We start from the raw sequence: 20591 nt of genomic DNA, 5'->3' as shown, positions 1-20591 counted from the left end.
ACTTGTTTGGGAAGACTAGAGGAAATCAAATTCCTTTGAAGAGCCAAGTTGCCAGGCAAAGGGTCTTGAGATTGGAATGTAGTAACTGACCCTGATGCTGGGACAGAAGCACAGGGTTCAGTGGGAGAATCCAAGGAGGCCCCAAGAACAGGAGCTTTAAGGTTGGATACCAAAACTGTCGAGGCCAATTTGGAGCAATCAAGATGAGAAACTTGGGCTTGTCCTGTTTTATCTTCAGTAGTACCCGAGGCAGTAGAGGAAGAGGAGGGAAGGCATATGCTGAAAGACTTCTCCAGCTGAAGGACAGGGCATCCACTCTCCATGCTGTTTTGTGGAAGGACCTGGTGCAAAAGCGAGGCAGCTGATGATTGAGATGGGATGCAAACAGATCTATCTGGGGACATCCCCAAACTGCAGTAATCCTGTTGAACAAGTTGGTGTCTAGCATCCATTCGTGAGGATCTGAAATGTTTCTGCTCAGGCTGTCTGCTAAGAGATTCTGTTTCCCTGGAATGAATTGAGCTTGGAAATGTAGATTCAAATTTAGAGCTGTGTCCCATAAACCCATAGCTAGTCTGCAAGGGGGGTATGAATGAGAACCCCCCTGCTTGTTGATGTACCACATGACCGTGGTGTTGTCTGTGCGAATTAGCAGAGGCCCTGGTTGTAAAAGGTTTTTGAAGGCTAAAAGGGCATTTTGAACTGCCAACATTTCCTTCAGATTGATGTGCCAGTGAAGATGGTCCTTTGTCCAGGTTCCCTGCTGGCAATTGTCTAGAAAGTGTGCTCCCCAAGCATAATCCGAGGCGTCCGTGGTTAGGATTTGAGCAGGTTGAGGGAGACGAAAAGGTTTTCCTTCGTTTAAAGTGCATGCCCTGGACCACCAGAGGAACTCCTTCTGGAGGCAGGGGATCAGAGGAATCAGAATATCCAGATTGTGGTAATGCTGTGACCATACACTTTTCAGATACCATTGAAGCTTTCTCATGTGAAGCCTTGCGTTTGAAATCAACAGAATGCAGGAAGCCATGTAGCCCAGAGCCTGCAGGAATTTCCTTGCAGTGAGCTGAGATAGAGTTGCCAAGGTGTTGAAAGTAGAAGCCAGCTGAGTTTGTTTTTCTGGAGTGAGGTAGGCCCTTTGTAAGGTTGTATTTAAGAGGGCTCCCAAGAAAACCATTTGTTGAGAAGGGATCAAATGTGACTTTTTTATGTTCACTGAGAATCCCAGTAGTAGGAGAAGACGTTGAACAAAGTCCAGGTGTTGAAGCAGAAGATCTTTGCTGTCTGCCTGAATAAGGCAGTCATCCAAATAGGGGTAAATCTGGATCCCCTGAAGTCTGCAGTAAGCCACTACTGGTGCCAGGCACTTGGTGAAGACTCTGGGCGCAGTAGATAAACCAAAGGGCAGAACAGAGAATTGAAAGTGCCTCGAACCTGCCTTGAACCTGAGGAATTTCCTGCATTCTTGTCTGATAGGGATATGCAAATAGGCTTCCTTTAAGTCCAATGTCACCATCCAGGCATCCTGAGATAGCATTGGAATTAGCTGTTGCAGAGTAAGCATCTTGAACTTTGGAATTTCCAAAAAGGTGTTTAACACAGAAAGGTCCAGAATAGGTCTCCATGAATTTTGTTTTCTGGGGACCAGAAACAGCCTTGAATAAAACCCTTTTCCCATTTCCGAGAGTGGAACAGGCTCTATGGCTCTCATGGCCAGAAGAGCATCCACTTGAGTTAAGGCCTCTGACCATTGAAATTTTGGCAGATCTGGCCAACCGTGAGTCCTTGGCAAAGTGTGAAAGTGGAACTTGTAACCTTTTAAAATCACGTCCAATACCCATCTGTCCTGGGTAATATGAGTCCAATTTCTGTAAAAAAGAGACAGTTTTCCTCCGAGAGGGGCGTCCAGGTGAAGGGGTCCTGAAGCCCAACCGAGAGAGTCATTGAGTTTGCTTTCTTTGAGATTGGGATCTGTCTTCTCCCCTTCTAGGTGAAGAAGCAGTCCATTGTCTAGATCTGTATGAAGTCTGGCCTTGACCACGACCTCTGGAGCATCTGTATCTTCCCCTTTGAGGCCTGTCAGACGTGGGAAAGGACCAATTTTTAGAGGGCCAATTCCTGGAAAATCTAGGAGGCTGAACTTGCAAGAAATCTTTTACAGTCTGCATGGACTTTGCCTTTTCTTCCATCTTTTTAATAACTTCCTCAGCCTTAGAACCAAAAAGAACATCTTGTTGAACAGGGGCATCTAATAACTTAGCCTTAACCTGTTCAGGTAAACTTTGTTCACGAAGCCAGGCATGTCTCCTAATCACAGTACCAGAGGCAGCAGCCCTGCAAGAAGCATCCAAAGCATCAAAACCACAATGTAAGCTATGCTTGTTAACCTGTTCAGTAGCATGCAAAACATCCTGAAGTTCCTTATCCTCTGCACAAGCAGGAAGGGAAGCAAGCTTTTGCTTTAAAACAGACAAAAGAAATTGCTGATATTTAAACATATGAAACTGGCAATTTAAAGCCCTTATAGACAGGGTAGCAGAAGTATATACCTTTTTTCCCACCTGTCTAAAGCACGAGAATCCTTCTCAGAGGGAATAGGATTTTTAGAAGTAGCAACCTTAGCAGCCTTAGAGCCCTGAGAAATAGTTTCAGGATCCGCAGAAGGGTTTTTAAATAAAAATAAATGAGAGTCAGGAACCCTATAAAATCTATCAGGCTTAGAAGGAGCAGGAGGCATGGAATCAGGATTCAAATTAGCCTCAGAAAAAGCATCATCTACAATGTCCAAGACAGGAGGGATAGCTAAAGGCCTATGCTGAGGAAGAAGAAGAAATTCTCTAAGCCTCTTTTGGAGGCAGAATATTCCTGTCCTTCCCAATGAAAATGTTCCCTCATCTCATGCAGGGTTTCCCCAAAAGAAAAATCCTCAGGCGGAGAGGCCGAGGGCAAAGAATCCTCAGCATCTGAATCCTCATAAGGGGAAGGAATAGTCCTGATCAGAGGAAGAAACAGAAGATACAGAAGCCTGGTCAGAGGAATCCAGAGTAACATCCTGTCGAGGCCTTTTCTCAGGAGGGGGGTGAGAACCCTAATCATTGTAAGCAAATCTTCAGCCATCCTCAATAATTGTTTTTGTGTCTTGGGAGTGGATTCAGAAGCAGCTTGAGCTGGAACTTTAGACTTAGAAGGAGTCTTTGTCTTTGCCTTTGCCTTTGAAATAGTGATGTGAGTAGGCCTGAAAACCCCCTCAGAAGCCGGTACCTGCACAGTGGTTCCGGACCCATCTGAAGGAGCGACGTGCGAAGGTCCTGCAGCAGTTAAAATAGTGGGCCTTGATGGCTCCCCATGGGAGTCCGTATCGGCCATCGGTTCAGAAGCGGCGGACGACAGGGGCTGCAAAAGCGCCTCACTGATGACAGCCAAACCGGACGCTGGCTCCAGCTGCAACGAGTCCTGTTTGGACCTCGGAGGCCTGTCCTTGTCTTTGCGCTTTTTTTGAACTCCGGTAGCGTCCGATGACATTCTATAATTGAAGCGTCTGCCAAAATAATTTAAAGCCCAATCGTACCTGCGTTTGATAGTACGAGAGTTGAACCTGGCACAGAACCGACAACAAGAAACATCGTGGTCAGGGCCTAAGCAAGGTAGACAGTAAGAGTGGAAATCTTTATGAGGTATTTGTTTCCCACACGCTATACAATTATTAACTTTTCTGACATCGGAGGAACAAGAAAAAGATTCCCAACGGGTACTTAGCTTTGAGAAGAGAAGTAAGAACTTCGGACCGACAACAATCAAATACGCTGTTCGAAAATCGCCAACCAACGTTTTGCGAGCTGCTTTCCACCGCACGGCAAGAAAGACTGGAGAAGATGGCGTCGGCTGACGGCTATGTACCAAGGCGTACTGACGTCAGGATACTAGCTTATACAGCCGACGCCGGACCCAGACTTTGGGATTCTGGCCAACCTCGGGCTGCCTGCCGGCAGGAGCACCCTACAGTTATGACTGCAACAGTGAAACACGAAGAACATCAATAAAAGAACAAAAGAATATTTAAATGAAGAAATAGAGAACTGCCAACAAAAGCAAAGAATGTAAAAAATAAAAACTGATGAATTTGAAGAAGGTAGAAAGACATGGTATGATAATATCATGAATGAATATTATTATATAAATCCATGGGAAAATGTCTCTGAAGAAAAGATTAATGCAAGAAACAGGTGATATAAGTGCAATGTTGAATGTCAAGATTTTTTGGAGATTGGGGATAAAGGAATTACCTGTTAAGGCAAATATGCTTTATAAAAAGAAAAAAAATTAAAGAATATGCTTATAGTGTAGAGAAAAAAACAACATAACATGTTCTTAAAAATCTAAGACAATTACAAACTTGTGGAATAAATTATCTGTAGAAAACTTTTTTTGAAAGTATTAAAAATTATGAAGATATAAAAATGGACATAACAGAATATGGATATTAAGAAAATAAGGGTAAATACCTAAAGATCGATTTATATAAGAAAGCATTTTATGTACTCTGGGTAATATGGAATGAAAGCATTAATTAAATTATATTTAATGGAAAAGGGGTATTGTCACATATTAAAGACAATTAGATTATGGTTATGGAAAAAGGAGGGGAGGTTGATATAAAAATGACAAGTTTTGATGTATAACATCTGAAAATTAATTAACATGTTTGTATAAATATATGTATATATGCAAATATGTGTGTGTATAACTTACAGACTTCCTGTTTTAAATGTTGTTCCTGTTACAGCTGTTTCTGACCAACATAATCCAGTTAACCATCCTCACACCCCTCCCCCAAATGTATCAGCTTTCTGATTGAAACACAACATCTAGTGGAACCACAGCAGTCTTTTTTGTCCCCGAGTCATAGGAACCAAGGATAAGGGGACAAACTCTGCAATGGGGATCATGAGGGGGGGATAGGGAGAGGGAGAGGCAGATTCCAGGTAATGTGGTGACCTACGCAAAGCAGGAGCAGCAGGAAAAGATAATCCCTGTTTCTATAGTTGATAACCTTTCTCAGATGAATTGTCCTGTTTTTAACCTTACTAATAGAAACTTCACAGAAGAGCATTTGCAACTTCTTAATAACGGCTTTACTCTTAATCCTTTTGCAAATGGCAAATCTTATAGATTTGCTTTTAGACTTAAGATTATTTCTGATAAAACTTAACTTGAAAGTATTGCTTGATAAAGAAGATGATGAGCTGTCTGACTCCAGTCCTTCAAAGCAAAATACGTTGACTCTTAAGAAAAAAAAAATACATTTAATCCAGTTTTGCACAGTACATTACTTACCTTTCTTAGCGTGTGTGACTATGAGTTTAGTCAGCTTCTTACCATGCAGTGTTAGGATAAATGGTTTAACCTTAATTCAGGTGAATTGCAAGCTCTAAATAACCTTTGTCAGGATAAGCATTTACAAATTATGAAAGCAGACAAAGGAACAGGAATTCTAGTGGAACAGGTGGAATACATCTTGAGAGTAGAATCTGCTTTAGTGGACAATGAATTCTACAAACAGGTAGACTTGCACTTTGTGGAGAAACATTCTAAAACTATTGACCATTTCTTGTTGAAACTGGGACAAACCTACTGTTTGACTCTTGATGAATATTTGTTTATGGCTGCCCCACACCCTAGTCTTGACAAATTGTTTGGCATCCCTAAAATTCATAAGGACGCACATAATCCACCATTTACACATATTATTTTGATCAAATGGACAAACATTGAGAACATTTCTGACTATGTTGACTTTGTGCTTAACTCGATTATGCAGTCCACTAAGTTTTATTAATGAGATTCATGGGCTTTTCAGAATGAATCGTTCCTAGTTAAAGTACAATTTTCTGAATATTTGCTTGTCACTTTGGCTATTATTTCCCTGTACAGTAATATTCCACATAAAGAGGGTCTGAATTTTATTCAATGGTTCCTCTCAAATTATACTGGCTTTACCACAGGCTAAAAAGATACAATTTGTGATTTGATTTCCACAATTCTATGCAATAACTTTTTCCATTTCAATGGGAAGATTTACCAACAAGTGAAGGGCGTTGCTATGGGGTTGAAGATGACCCCTGCTTTTGCTAATCTAGTTTTAAGTGCTTGGGAATATGAAACACTGGTACATTTACCTGGCTTCAAGAGTACTCTCTTATATTGCCATTATATTGATGATGATGTTTTTTTTTTTTGTGGGGTGGCTCTAAACAAGACTTGGACAATTTTGTACAGTCACTTTCTGCCAGCATTAGTGTTCTCCAGTTTGTTGTTTCAGGATGTGGAACTACAGTTTCCTTTTTGGATACACTAATCATGGTGGATCCTTCAACAGGTGCTTTGCACTCAAATGTTTACAGAAAGGACACATCATAATAATTTTCTTGATTCTAGGAGCTAGCACCCACTATTCATGAAAAAAATGTAGTTAGGGGACATTGTATCAGACTTTCCCGAATAGTGAGTAATGTTAACACTTTTTCTTTAGAATTCACTTTTTTGCAACAACTTTTCATTCACATAAATTATCCTCAGCATTTGGTTGTAAATCTTGCTGCAGAAGTAACTGTGGCTTGCTATTCCAAATTCAAGCCAATTCTCCGGTTTGGGTTTCAGCCAAAAGAGAAAAACTGTTCTCATACTGAGAGGACACTTAGTTTTCCTCTCCCTATTAGCAGGGACATGCATGACATTAGAACTATTGTTAACAAGAACTGGGATATTATTGCTAGTAACAGGAGATGTGTAATGCGCTAGGAGCAAATTCATGCCTTATTTTTATAAGAAAATAAAACCTTGAGAAGCTCTTTTGAGAGAAATGACTCACCATTCTTGATTCAAAGCTTTATGATAAATAGTATGTCTGCAGGTATGTTTCCATGTGGTGATTGCATTACTTGTAAATACATTTGCACAGGAAAAAAAATACTTTTTCAAATACTGCAATGTCACAGTGCATTTTAAGAGACATTTTAATTGCTGAAGTGTAAATGTAGTGTACGCAGGTATCTGTGACACCTGCAACTGTTTTTATGTTGGTAAAACCTGTAGAAAATTGTCAGACCACATTAAGGAACATATTGTGGCCATTAGGTCTAGGGATAGTAGTAATGCTTTAGGGAAACACAGTGTGTCTTGCAGCATTTTACTTGTTTTAAATTTATAGTATTGGAGCAATTAGATGTTTTCTTTGGTGACTGTGACTCTTTGTTGGAAGTGAGAGAGCTGAAATGGCAGCTGCTTCTCAGTGCAGAGGCTGACCTAGGTATCAGTGAAGATTGCAACATAAAATGTGCTCTGTACTGGTTTAATTAAACCACTCCTCCTTAGTTTTATGTTTTTTTCTTCTCATTGGCTACTGTACTACTTGAGTTTTTTTTAATGTTATATTGCTACTTTTAATAGGTTACTTTTGAGATTTACAACTTTTCCTATGGTTATAAAGTTGTTTGCTAAGTTACACTTTTTATTTCTGATGAAGTTCTTCCACTATTAAAGAATGAAAGCACTAAAATACTTCTTTTGCCTCTGTGTTTTTCCTCCTAGCTTTGGAAGTTTGTAAGTTATAAGTTTTTAATTTCTTCCTTTTTTATTTTTATCAGTTTTAGTAGTATATATATATATATATATATATATATATATATATATATATATATATATATGTATGTATATAAAACAACCAGACTATTAAATACGAAGAAAATACTGACTTTGTAGATATCAAAAAATAAAAAAGAGAAATGACACTAAGGTGAAACTGTTAAGTGACTTCATTCTGTAATGTTGCCAGAACTTCGTCAGAACACTCTTTACTTTACAGTATGAAAGCGCTTAACAACAGTTTTACCTCAGAGTCATTTCTCTTTTTTTTATTTTTGATATTTACAAAGTCATTTTCACACACACACACACACACACACACACACACACACACACACACACACACACACATATATATATATATATATATATATATATATATGTGTGTGTGTGTGTGTGTGTGTGTGTGTGTGTGTGTATAAAGGACCCCTACTCTTTTCACTAAGTGCCATGGGGTCTTTTATATCCAACTACCTGGGCCAGCACTAACTCAAGCAGATGGGCCCTCAGTTTAAAGTCTCATTTAGTATTGCACTACCTTAGATAGGTAGTAATCAAAGTACATTCTGAGAGGTTTTGTAAAGAAAAAAATTTTCTTTGTCTAGACCAGAAAAATATTTATAAGTATAATAATTTTTTAAGCCAGTAATTTCTTCCATACTAACTGCATATACAAGATGTCTGAACTGAGTCAGGCACCACACCCTAGTCAGAATGAAGGCTGGGGAGGGGGCGGAGGTTGCAGTGTCAAGTGAGTGACCAGTGCATAGTTTAGTGAGAAATGACCAGTTGTATTCATTCTATATATATTTTAAATCACCCCTTATATGTTTACAGTTACAAGGCAGAAAACTATCAAAGCCCACATTATTGCACCAAAGTATATGTACAGTTAAGGAACACAATATTTCCTTGAATTATTACATTTTTCTTTATGTGCATTCCATCTGTCTGAACACAGTTTACAGACAGCTACATGCAACGTATGATATTTAAAAATTCCATTTCACCAAGCAAACAAGCTGTTTGCACCTATGAAAGTGTGACAATTTATTTATAACTTCCAATAATGGGATATTAGCACTGTATGAACATTCAGATACTAACAGATATTTAAACAAAATCATAGTAAGCAAGTTTAACAGTGAATGAAATGCCTTTCATATTATTATTAGTTATATCAGTAATATTAAAGAAACAAGAGATGAAATACAGGTAAACAACGATTGTTTTATGTCTTCTCTTTTTAGCCAGTGATAAGATCAATTTTAACAAATGTCAGCAAAGTAGAATAGCTAGATTGGTTGAAGCTGCTGGTGAGCATGCACAAAATATTAAATAGTATTTTGTGTTTAAATGATTTTATTAATCTCTCTCTCTCTCTATATATATATATATATATATATATATATTGATATATCGATATACATATAGATATATATAGCTACGTTTACTATCAAAATCCAGAAATGCACTTATTCATTTAATCATGCCATCGAAATAAAATGTCAAAAATAAAAACGTCTTACTGTCACCATTTTGAAACATGTTAAAGCTGATTTTCTGTATGCTATATTTTGGAAAAAATGACCGTTGAACTGCATTTGCCATCCGGATATTGGTATTACAACACATTTGCTAATTTTACTTCCGATTTAACAACCATACATTTGATGTTACAGTACTCGAAGAAGTGCATTTCAGGATTTTGACAGTAAACCATATATATGTTTATATATATATATATATATATATATATATATATATAGATATATTTATTTATTTCACATTTGTTAACCGGGTTAGTCCAACTGAGTTTGCAAACAAATCCATTTTCAGTGGAGACCAAGGGAAAAGTCCCAGCAAACATAAGCAAAAATAAAGTGACAATATATAAATATTAAATAGCAATCACAATACAAAATAATTGTAAAAAAAGAAAAGGTTATTAACTATTTGGATTGCATTGATAGTAAGCAGCCCATTTTCAGTGGAGACCCAAGGGGAATGAGCCCCAACAAACATAAGCAGAGATAAACATACAGGACAAAAACTATTAAAAACAACACTGCAAATATGAAATTAATTATAAAGAGAAAAACAAAATAAAAAAAATTATGAACATTAAGGGTTGCATTGATAGTAGTGGATTAAAATGTACTACATATGAGAGTAAAAACAAAAAGATAATCATTGTTCAAAAGAAGGACAATGTATAGACATTGATAGGAAGTGGGGGGAGATAAGAGAATGGGAGGGGGCTATATTAGTAGTAGAGCTGAGTGTTTAGGAAATGAGTTTAAGCAGACGTTACTAACAAAGAAAGACCCCCGGATTCACTATCCTTCAGTGAAGGACTAGCTTAGTCCTGCACAGAAGCGGCTGTTTAGGAGAAGGATGGCAGCTCGCCATGCATAGTAATGAAGGGGCGCTGCCTGAGCTCCTATGTGGACACGGAGCATGTACGAGCAGAGCTCTCAGAATATACATGCCCCTGCAATCAAAAACAGCAGTCTAGGAGTAAGAATGAACGAGACCACTCATAGGTGTATGCATACCCCCAGCACCATCCCCCAAGTGTACAAGAGCAATAGTTACAACATCTAAATATGAAGACTTTTTTTATGAAACAGATCAAATTTAACCATAGGTGCGTGGGTTTGCCAATCACTTAGCTACAGTTAATGCAGCTTAAATGGCACAAGTGGATAAAAAGCAAGATATATGCAAATGAAGCAGTACAGTAACAGTGTAGTGGGCAAAGCATTCGTCTTACGAGCAGTCATTCCTGGTTCGAGTCCCACTCCAGTAAAATCTGTTTTATATGTCAAGTCACTGTATGATCAATTTATTTTGTTGCATAACCTACGACATAACATATATTTTTGAACTGGAGTACTGCATTAAATGCAGATGTGAGGTGTCATTGTCATAATGTTGTAAAGTCCACAGATAATCACAAGTTCCCCATACAGTATATGTACACGGGAATCAGGGATACAAATGGAAGGTAAAATGTGTAATGAATGATAAATCCATACAGGTGCCAAATCCACCACCTGCTCAAGAACCATTAGACATCACTGTCTAAATTAGTGCAGTGGTAAGTGAGTGTAAGCGCTAGTAAGCAACAGTAAGCATAGTTGCGCAGTAGTAAGCATATTTAAGCAGCAGTAAGCGGGTTTAAACCCATTTGCACAGGGGTAAGCAATGCGCACATAGGTTAAGAAATATTGAAGCTTACTCTCTGTAAGCATATTTAACTGGAGATTAGCATTGCTTAACTTCAAGCAAACCCATGCAAACCTGCTTATAATTGCTTAAAAGTGCCTTAAGCACTCTGTATGTATCAGCTGCTGTTCTGACCAGAAAGAAAATAAACACCCTTTACAGGTCTTGAACCGAGAACCCTGTACACGATAGTCACAGTAGTTAACCACTAAGCCATTACAGCAATAAATAAAATTGAGGTATCAGCAAACAGATCCTCACCATATGAAATACAAACTGAACATGTGAAAGGAATCTATATACAGTTTTATATTGCATAACCAACTACAGGACATAAATATGTGAACTGGAGTACTGCATTAAGCCCAGACGTGAGGTGTCAATGTAATAAAGTGTTGAAATCCCCTAATAAACACAAGGACCCCATACAGTGTACGTACACATGAATCATGGATACCAAACACATATATAACATGTAATGAATAATAAATCAATGCCGCCATGCAAATATGCTTCAACTTAAATATTAAGCCATGCTAAGCATTGCACAGTCCAGATTAGTAGGTGTAAGCAATGTGTAGGCCAGCTAACTCAATCTACCCATTGGTATACCCCTTTAAGCAATGCCAACCTTAGGTAAGCAGGTTTGCCCATAGCGTAGCCTTTTCAAAACTGTCCAATCATGGCAAAGTGTGGGAAACCAGCCCTATTTAAACCCAACAGGTGGGGATACATCTCATAACTGGTTGTAGCTTCCCCTTGTAGGCACTATGTCTGGAATGGGAGAGGGTGTGCACTTTCAGGCTCAGTGCTGGGGCATCCAGGAGTGCAGAGTCATGACAGGACTCCTTGTGAAAGACCATGACAAGAGACTGCTGCAGGGCCAGTACCAGGGTTCCCAATACAAAGCAGAAGCATGGGACCATCTCACCTGTGACTTCAGTGCCACTGGAATACCCTGAACTGGTGAGCAGGTCAGGCATCACTATGCCAACCTGAAGCAGCAAAAGGGCGATGGCTAGGAGGACAGGGGAAGTCCCAGCCATGTGTAAGTATCAGTCCACTACCTTTTTAATAATTGCTAGCTCATGTATATTATAGATAGGTATGGATAAATATTCCTCTTATGTCTTTCGCAGCGGCAAGTGAGTGGGCTATGAACCAGGAGGCCCAAGGATGTAGATTGGAGTGGTTGCAACGTGAGGCAGGTTAGTAATTCTCCTGCATATACTGTCATAGGAAATAAATCTAAAAGTAGTAGCAAGTTAATTGCCTGTAAAAAAATTTGTATTGTTTAAGGCATGTACTGCATACACCAGAGAATATGGCAGGAAGAGTCTCATATAGGTTGTATGTAAATAAAAGCATAATAGCCTGACAATAAAAATCTAACTGCTGGACTGCATGTGTTTACTCTGGTATCAAATGGTAATGTAGATTTACAATCACTTAATAGTACTGTTGTATTAAGCACTGTTACCCACACTGTGCTACATAAATAAAATGTGTAGGAATGTCTGTATATGACTGGTGTAATCCCAAGAAGTCATATAGTACAAATGAGAGAGACTTAGACAGAAAACAGTGAACACACAGCCAACAAAATTCAAATAGCACACTCAACTGAGACAGGAAATGTATTTTTAGCACACACAGCCATGGTTCGAATCATGGGAGTGGTAGTAGGCTGTATTGCAAAATCATACTCCACAACTGTACAGATATGTCCGGAATGTCCAGTAAATCGGCCCATATCTGCTGCCTGTCACTCTGTCCCCCTGGGAAATTAGTGGGATGATCCCAGACGTTTAGGCAGCAAACAAGAAATACAACTGTATGTCAGACAGTTATAAGAACAAACCTGTCACTCTAGCAACTCCCCAAAATGTTATGAGAGTAATAAGTCAAGTATGTTGCATCTACACCCCCATGTTGTCAAGCTGTGACCAGAGTGTGTACAGTAACAGAGTGAGACATATGTGCATAATACTAATGTGGAATCTGGTAATTTGTGTGGCAACATTCAGGTAGTGCTAACAAACATTGCTCCCACAGGTTTGTCAGATATGGACACTGTGTCTAAAAATAAAATATTGATATTCTGCACAGGTACTGTTTACTCTGGTATTGTATGGCATTGTTAGTGTTGCAGATGCTCTGAATAACAAGGTATTACTCATCACTGTCACCCACACTGTGTACATAAAAAAACTGTCTATGAAATCCTGTATCAGAGTGTTGTAATTACAATGTCAGAATGTAAAACCACAGGAGAATTATAGACAGAAATCAGATAAGAGATACACAGCAATATCTATATAACACACTCAACTGTGATGGACAGTGTTTTATTTTTAGCAGACACAGCCATGGTTTGAATCCTGGGAGTTGTAGTAAGCTGTATGCAGAATCATACCCCACAAGTGTACAGAAATGTCCAGAATGTCCAGTTAATCAGCCCATATCTGCTGGCTGTCACCCTGTCGCCCTGTCATATCAGTGTGCTAATCTCTGACATGTAGGCAGCATTTCATGTCACATAACTGACTGTCAGGCCTGTACATATTTGGAAAATGTCAATGAAAACAAACCTGTCATTGTACAATTCACTAAAGGTTTAAGAGGGCAATAGCTGAAATATGTCCCAGTTCACCTGCATGTGGTCAAGATATGCCCAGAGTGTGTGCAAAAAGAGATGGACAGGTATGTGCATAGCATCAACCTGGAATCTGGGAGTATGTGTAGAAACAGTTAGTTAGTGTTAACGAACAATACCTCCACAGGTATACAAGGTAAGAGGTGTATACTGCAGGTAAAACCAGTTCATTAATATAGTTGTCAACAGCCATGCCACTGTCCAAACTAAGGCAATAGGGTAGTGTACTAATACTTGTAAGGTACAGATAACAGCACTGACTAGGAAAGTAATGCAAACTACAGGAATATACTAGTTAATTGACATCTTTCTCCCCCACACCATAGCTGCAACAATAAACTAAATACACAACTATTATTTAAATATGTTTCTATGCATGTGCTATGTTGAAATACTCCCACATTGGTGGCATGCTGCCAGCAATGTACCTGCATGCTGTTGTAATTACCACTGTGGTCCTATATATGCATGTGTTCTGTTTGCTATGCAACTGTTCCATATCTGGTGTTTGGGTTAATGGGAATATCTATGCATGCTGTTATACCTGATCCTGTAATGTGTTGACTATTACTAACCCACAAATAATGATAAAATACCATAGCACATATGGGAATGCAGGTACCGGCATACCCACCTGTCCCACCTCAGCTGGCCATGGCACTGGGCACCAGCATGTCTGGAGCCCAACATGTGACCTCCTTGTCCATTGGTCCTGCACCACCCTTGGGTGGAACCACCTCAGGAGATGGTGCTTGCCCCCCCTGGGAGCAGGCGCAGACAGAAACCTGTCACCCGTCGCCAGATCCGGGTCATAATGCATAGCGAGCTCTGCAGGGAGGTCAGAGACCTGCTATTCCAGCTTGAGGGCTGTGTGTCATGACTAGAGGATTGGCCTGGCTCTCCTACTCAGCCCCCAGCACAGCCACCTTTGGGGCTGTGAAGGTGCAGTGGTGACTGCCATGGGTGGGGAACTCAGTCCCACTGTTTCCACTAGGGTGCTCATAGTCTTCCGATTTCCCAACACCCCTCCACATCAAGGTGTTTACCCCCCACATGTGTCATATACCACCCCTGTATGCGTCTTGTTTGTCTTGTCTGTTAACCTATCCAAGCTACCTCCCCAAATATACCTACTATCCCTCCCCATCATTCCAATCTCAACTGAAAAAAAGGGCAATATGTTCCCAAAAAAAAAAATCTTGCCCCATACATAGCTGTCCATTTCGCACACTTGTCCTGTGGACACGTAATCTGGTCAGACTGGTTTAACAACATATTATTGTTGTCCTCACCCTTCTCTCAGGGGTATGAGTGCCCAAATCTGTGTCCAAATTCAGTGTATATGCAAAGCTGTTCCTGTAGACGAAATGAGCAGCTATGGACCTTCCCTACATCCTTCCTGCACCTCCCTAGCTATTTTCCCTACTGTTTTCCCTCTTTGTGCCCCTTTTTCACCACTTTCCTAACAACTCTTTTTCATTTCTTTTAAAGAAATTAGCGTGGGGGTAAGCAGGAGTAAGCACTTTTAAGCAGCAGTAAGCGGGTTTAAGCCTGTTTGCACGGGAGTAAGAAATGACTCCACAGGTTGAGCAATTTAGAAGCTGAGTATAAGAAACTGTAACCAGAAGTTAGCAGCGCTTACCTCCATGCAAACCTGTGCAAACCCACTTACAATTGCTGAAAAAGTGCCTAAATCACTCTGTATCCAATGGCCCTTGTTCTGCCCAGCAACCAAATAAAAAGCCTCTACAATGCTCGATCCCAGCACCCTGCACACCATAACCAAAGTGATTTGCCACAAATCCATGTCAGATATACATAACCATGATGATTTTACAAACATATCATCTAGCACAGGCATTCAACTGTACAGGAAATCTATTTAAACATTTAGATGCCTGTGTGTGTGTGTGTGTGTGTGTGTGTGTGTGTGTGTGTGTGTGTGTGTGTGTGTGTGTGTGTGTGTGTGTGTGTGTGTGTTTATGTATATATATGTATATATCTATATATATATATATATATATATATATATATATATATATATATATATATATATATAGGTTCATAGGTAGGTACTAGGGTATTAGCCCTAGGGCCTATATAAGTCTAGCCAAAAAGGTACCCTGGCTTTCACCACCCATGAAAATTATTTTCCTGTGCCCCTGTTAAGCAGAGCCACAGAAGTGATCCCTGGGATGAAATTTCCTGTTTCCCATCAAATCATCAAGATTTTTCTTGAATAGTGCTAATGAGGAGCTCTGTTTGACATGGATAGGTAGTCTGTTGCAGAGTATGGACAGTCTCTGGGACAGGAATCTATCCCTCTAACTTGTTCTGTTTATTGTGGTGACAAGGTTTAGGTCCCTAGAGTGTGTAGCTTGAAGGGATTGGGATTTCTTTAAGTGGAGCATGTCCAACAGCTCTGGGTTTGGCATAGCTTTGTATGTTAGGCAGAGATCGCCTCTGAGTAGGCAATATGCGACAAAGTAAAGATGGAGTTTTTTTAGACGGTCTGCGTAGAGCATCTGTTTGAAGCCAGTAATCCTCTTTGTGAGTTATTTCTGTGGCCTTTCCAGTTGTTGTAGATGTCCTGTGAGGTACATACCAAAAGGGGCATTGAACTCTCTAATGGGTCTAATGAGTGATGAGTAGAGGGGAACAAAGACTGCTTTTTTTCTGGATGAGAAACCTTTTTTGATGAGGTGAGCCACATAGAAGGATTTCCTGACCACTGTGGTGATGTGATTATCAAAGGAGAGATTACGGTCCACCTGTGTCCCAAGGTCTCTTATCACACTTTCAGTGTTAAGTAGACTACCACTTATGTGGTAGTTCATGGGTGCAGAGTTTTTAACAAAGGGGATGACAATACACTTTTTGGCATTGAACTTCGGGACATGGCTTTGACATCAGGCATCTGTCTCAGTGAGGCACTTTTGTAGTATGTCCACATCATTAGGAGTTTTGATTATGGCTCCTAGTTTGCAGTCATCTGCAAACTTTGTTAGCCAAAGACCTTCTGTGTTACCCTGTACTTCAGCAAAGTAGATAACAAACAGGAGAGGACCCAGGACTGAACCCTGTGGTACTCCACTTGTCACTGGTCTGAAGTCGGATATGGAGTCTGCTACTTTCGCAGTGTGGGTTTTGTCCTAGTTGGCAACCCATCTTGTGACATAGGGATTTATACCTAGTTTAGTGAGCTTATCTATAATTCCAGATTCCCGAGTGGGGTATGGTGTCGAAAGCCTTGGCGAGAACTAGATAAGCTGTGTGAATCACCTTACCCTAATCTATGGCTTTGGTGACTGCTTCAAACAAGTCAATCAGGTTTAAGAGACATGATCTGCCTCTTACAAACCTGAACTGGGTAGAGTCCAGAGTTTGGAGATTACCAATGTCTTTGTTTATGAGTTCCATGATGATATGTTCCATGGCCTTGCAGACCAGGCTCATCAGGCTATATATATATATATATATATATATATATATATATATATATAAATACACACACACACACTCAGATGAGCAGCAGATCTGGCATGTACTGAGCAGTACTTACACATGACTCTCCAGTGCATGACATTATGGAGTGAACGTAGTAGCCCCTAACATATAGTGGCCATGCTCATGATGTCTGGACATACACAGGGTGAACACTGAATGACAGCAGTGAGGCCATGTAAAACCTAGTCCATTCAGGCCAAGTAGGTAATGGCATAACAGGTATTGCGTTGTGATCACTCGTCTAGGCATTTAGAAGAATGATACATTAATGAGTGGTATTAGTGAGTGTAAGTTACCACGTGTGATGCAGGAAGGGAAACTTATGTGAATAAACGTGGGACTGTATGTAAAATCAGGCACAGGTAGGTATTAAGGTGGAATGTGTGTGTGTGTGTGTGTGTGTGTGTGTGTGTGTGTGTGTGTGTGTGTGTGTGTGTGTGTGTGTGTGTGTGTGTGCGCGTGTATGTGTGTACTGCTATGCAATGCTGTACAGGTCTTAAAGTGTGCTTCTTGTTTTCCCCCACAGGTGGTGAGGTGGGTCAGGATCCCACCTGCATGCAATCTGATGTTGATGTCCATACAGACACTGAAGATGATGATAGTACTGTTGAGGCACAGGTGGGGTTGTCAGGGGCCAAAACTGTGCCATCATTTGACATCCTCCTCTTAGCCACTCCAACCGCGCACACAGTTTCAGTGCCTATACATACCCCATCACCAGTGGCCATAGCAGAGGGACAGTTGGCAGTCAGTTGCAGTGCACAGGAGAGTGTGGTATCCATGCCTACTGTGTCTGGTCACAGCAGGCATAGCCAGATATCCAGCAGCGCACCACATAGGCAGATGTACCAGGGTGCTCATGGTAGGACCGAGGTCATCATGCCCCTGGCAGAAGCGCCACAACTGGTACCACCAGGCACATGTTTTAGACTGTCATGGTGGGCAGGGATGTATGGAACTGTACACCAAACAGTGCCTGAGGCTGCAGAGGGCTGTTGTCACATCTGCAAGTGACAACTTCCATGAACTGTCTGGTGCCCTCCGTGCTCATACCGAGGTCACGGGTAGATGGTTTGGTGAGATGGTGGGCCTCATCGACCATGGTTTGTCCGTGCTTGAACATGTGGTGGGAGTGTGGCGATGGCCATGTGGACATAGGCCAGCAACACCAACAGCTGGCGGTCAATGTGGACATGCTAGGACACCAAGGCACTCCAGTAGTGGCAGTACCATCCCCAGCATTGCAGGGGGGCACTGTCCACACCACACCACAGCAGGCCACATGCATTTGGCCGTGGCCCATCCCAGGAAGGACCTGGTTCCAGCAGACATCTGTTATCATCAGGGGGGAGAGGAGCACATTGAGGCCTGTACCTGGACGTGCCCATGGAACCTTTATTAGGCATAGTCTGTGCATCCATGGCCCGAGGCAGTGAACTGCACACCCTGCCCGGTATGGTCTGCAGCTGTCCACAAAACACCTGTATAGGGCAGCCACATGGCAGAACTGTTTGCATGCATACCCACACACTATACAAACACACCTAGGGCAACCCCATACCTACACACACCACATCACCATTCCCAGTTCAACTAATTACACCCCTCTTCCACACACATGGTTTCAAAGGTATGGCCCACCCTCACTCTGGCAAATCAAGAACACACCCTGTGCATATGATGACATCTGTGCCACATCCCTATCGTCCATAACATCGATGCAGGGACAGGCTGCTATGCAACCACATCAAGAGAAATGCCTTGGATGGTATAAAAAGAATTTGGATGGTAAAAAAATTTGGATGGTACAAAGATTAATGGTAAATTGTATAGGGCCAATGAGTATTATAATTGTGACAGCTGTGGAGTGATTTACATTATTAGTTGTGACTGTGACCCAACTTCCTGGTATATATTGGTCAAACTACCAGGAAGGCTAAAGTACATATTATGGAGCATTTGGGGGATGTGAGAAGACAAAAACCTGAAAGTCCAGTTGCCATGCTTTTCTTGTCTAAACATCAGGGGTTAGATAAGAATTTATTTTTTAGTATTTTGGCACGTCCGACATCAAGAGATGGAGATTTCAAAAAGCAGTTAAACAGACTGGAGAACTGTATGATTATTAATTTCCATACTTTATATCCTCAGGGAATTAATTTGGAAAACAATCCAAATATTTAATATATTCTAGTAGTTAGTATGAACATTTATAAAACTTAGAAAATCAAATTTAAACAATGCATAAATCTCATAAAATATGGTTCATACTTTATTATATGTTAAAATTACATTTTAAGTGGAAGGAATGAACATAGATTAATGGTATTTAGAATGCAGTTTATTATTCTTATTTTTATATCGTTGATATATTTAATATTGGATGTATTTACATTGGATGCGTTTAATGTTTGGTGTACTTAATTTAACTAAAGTTTTTTGTAAAACTGCAGCTTCATAGATGTATATATATAAATTCTTAATTCTTGACTGAAGGAAATTGCATTTCATAGGGGTAATAACTGTGAGTTTAAAAAGTACTCTTTTTAGTCTGTACTTAAAAAGCTGGCTTTTTAATCATTGATGTAATTAATGATGCAATTATTTAATTGGATAATTTAATTGCATCATTGTTGGAAAGGATTTGGATATAAAGGGATATACTTGGAGATTAAAAATGTTCCAACAGAAGTCGAGAAGCCGAGGTACCAAAATGGATGTAATAAAATAATTATATGTCCTGTCAGTGGAGTTCCAAGTCATTTTTCTTGATGTGGTTTGAAAATGTTGTCATTTGTTTATGGTTTTGTGAACAGGTTAATATGGTTCTGATGCACACAATGACTGTACTACAGTGTACCAATGTATTGCAGTGTAACATGTGAGGAGTAATGTTTAATGCATACATGTCAGGTAGTGCAGCTGTCCAGCAATGATGCATTATAGCTGTTAGTAACACTGGGTAATTGTGGTCTCCATAATGTTATCCATTTGTGTCATAGGTGTACATGTGTCAGCAGGAGGATGGTCCACAGTCATATTCCACAAGGGGTATGGCACTTTGGTGACACCATGGTTGTGACATATCTGTGGTACAGTTGAACACGTCACAGGATTGTATAACAGTTATTGCCTGTGCCACATGGACAGGTGACCCACTGGGACATGTATAATCAGCAACCTAATGTAGACCCATCCACATACATGCACACTCTTACTTGGCAACACTGGGACTAGACCCCTACCTAGGTATGTAGTGCTACTGAACTGTGTGGCTTTCATTGCACACACCACACAGCATTTAGGGTGAGGTGTGCTCCAGGTTACATATAACATACAGGACATCCCCAGACATGTACAGTATGGTAATGAGGGATGTAATGGTTGTATATGGACAATACATAGTGTGACACACCATCATATACAAATTAACAGACACATAACAGGCAGACACACATCCGAGAGACCTGGGCCTATCGGTGCTAACTACCTTGTCCATGTGTCCAATGTGTTACAGGTAGGCTGCACACAGCACATGCATAACTGGGCTGGATTG

The sequence above is a fragment of the Protopterus annectens genome, chromosome 3.part1, assembly GCF_019279795.1.
Source record: "Protopterus annectens isolate FY-2018-M chromosome 3.part1, PAN1.0, whole genome shotgun sequence".
NCBI lineage: Eukaryota > Metazoa > Chordata > Ceratodontiformes > Protopteridae > Protopterus > Protopterus annectens.
This window is presented reverse-complemented; position numbering follows the sequence as displayed.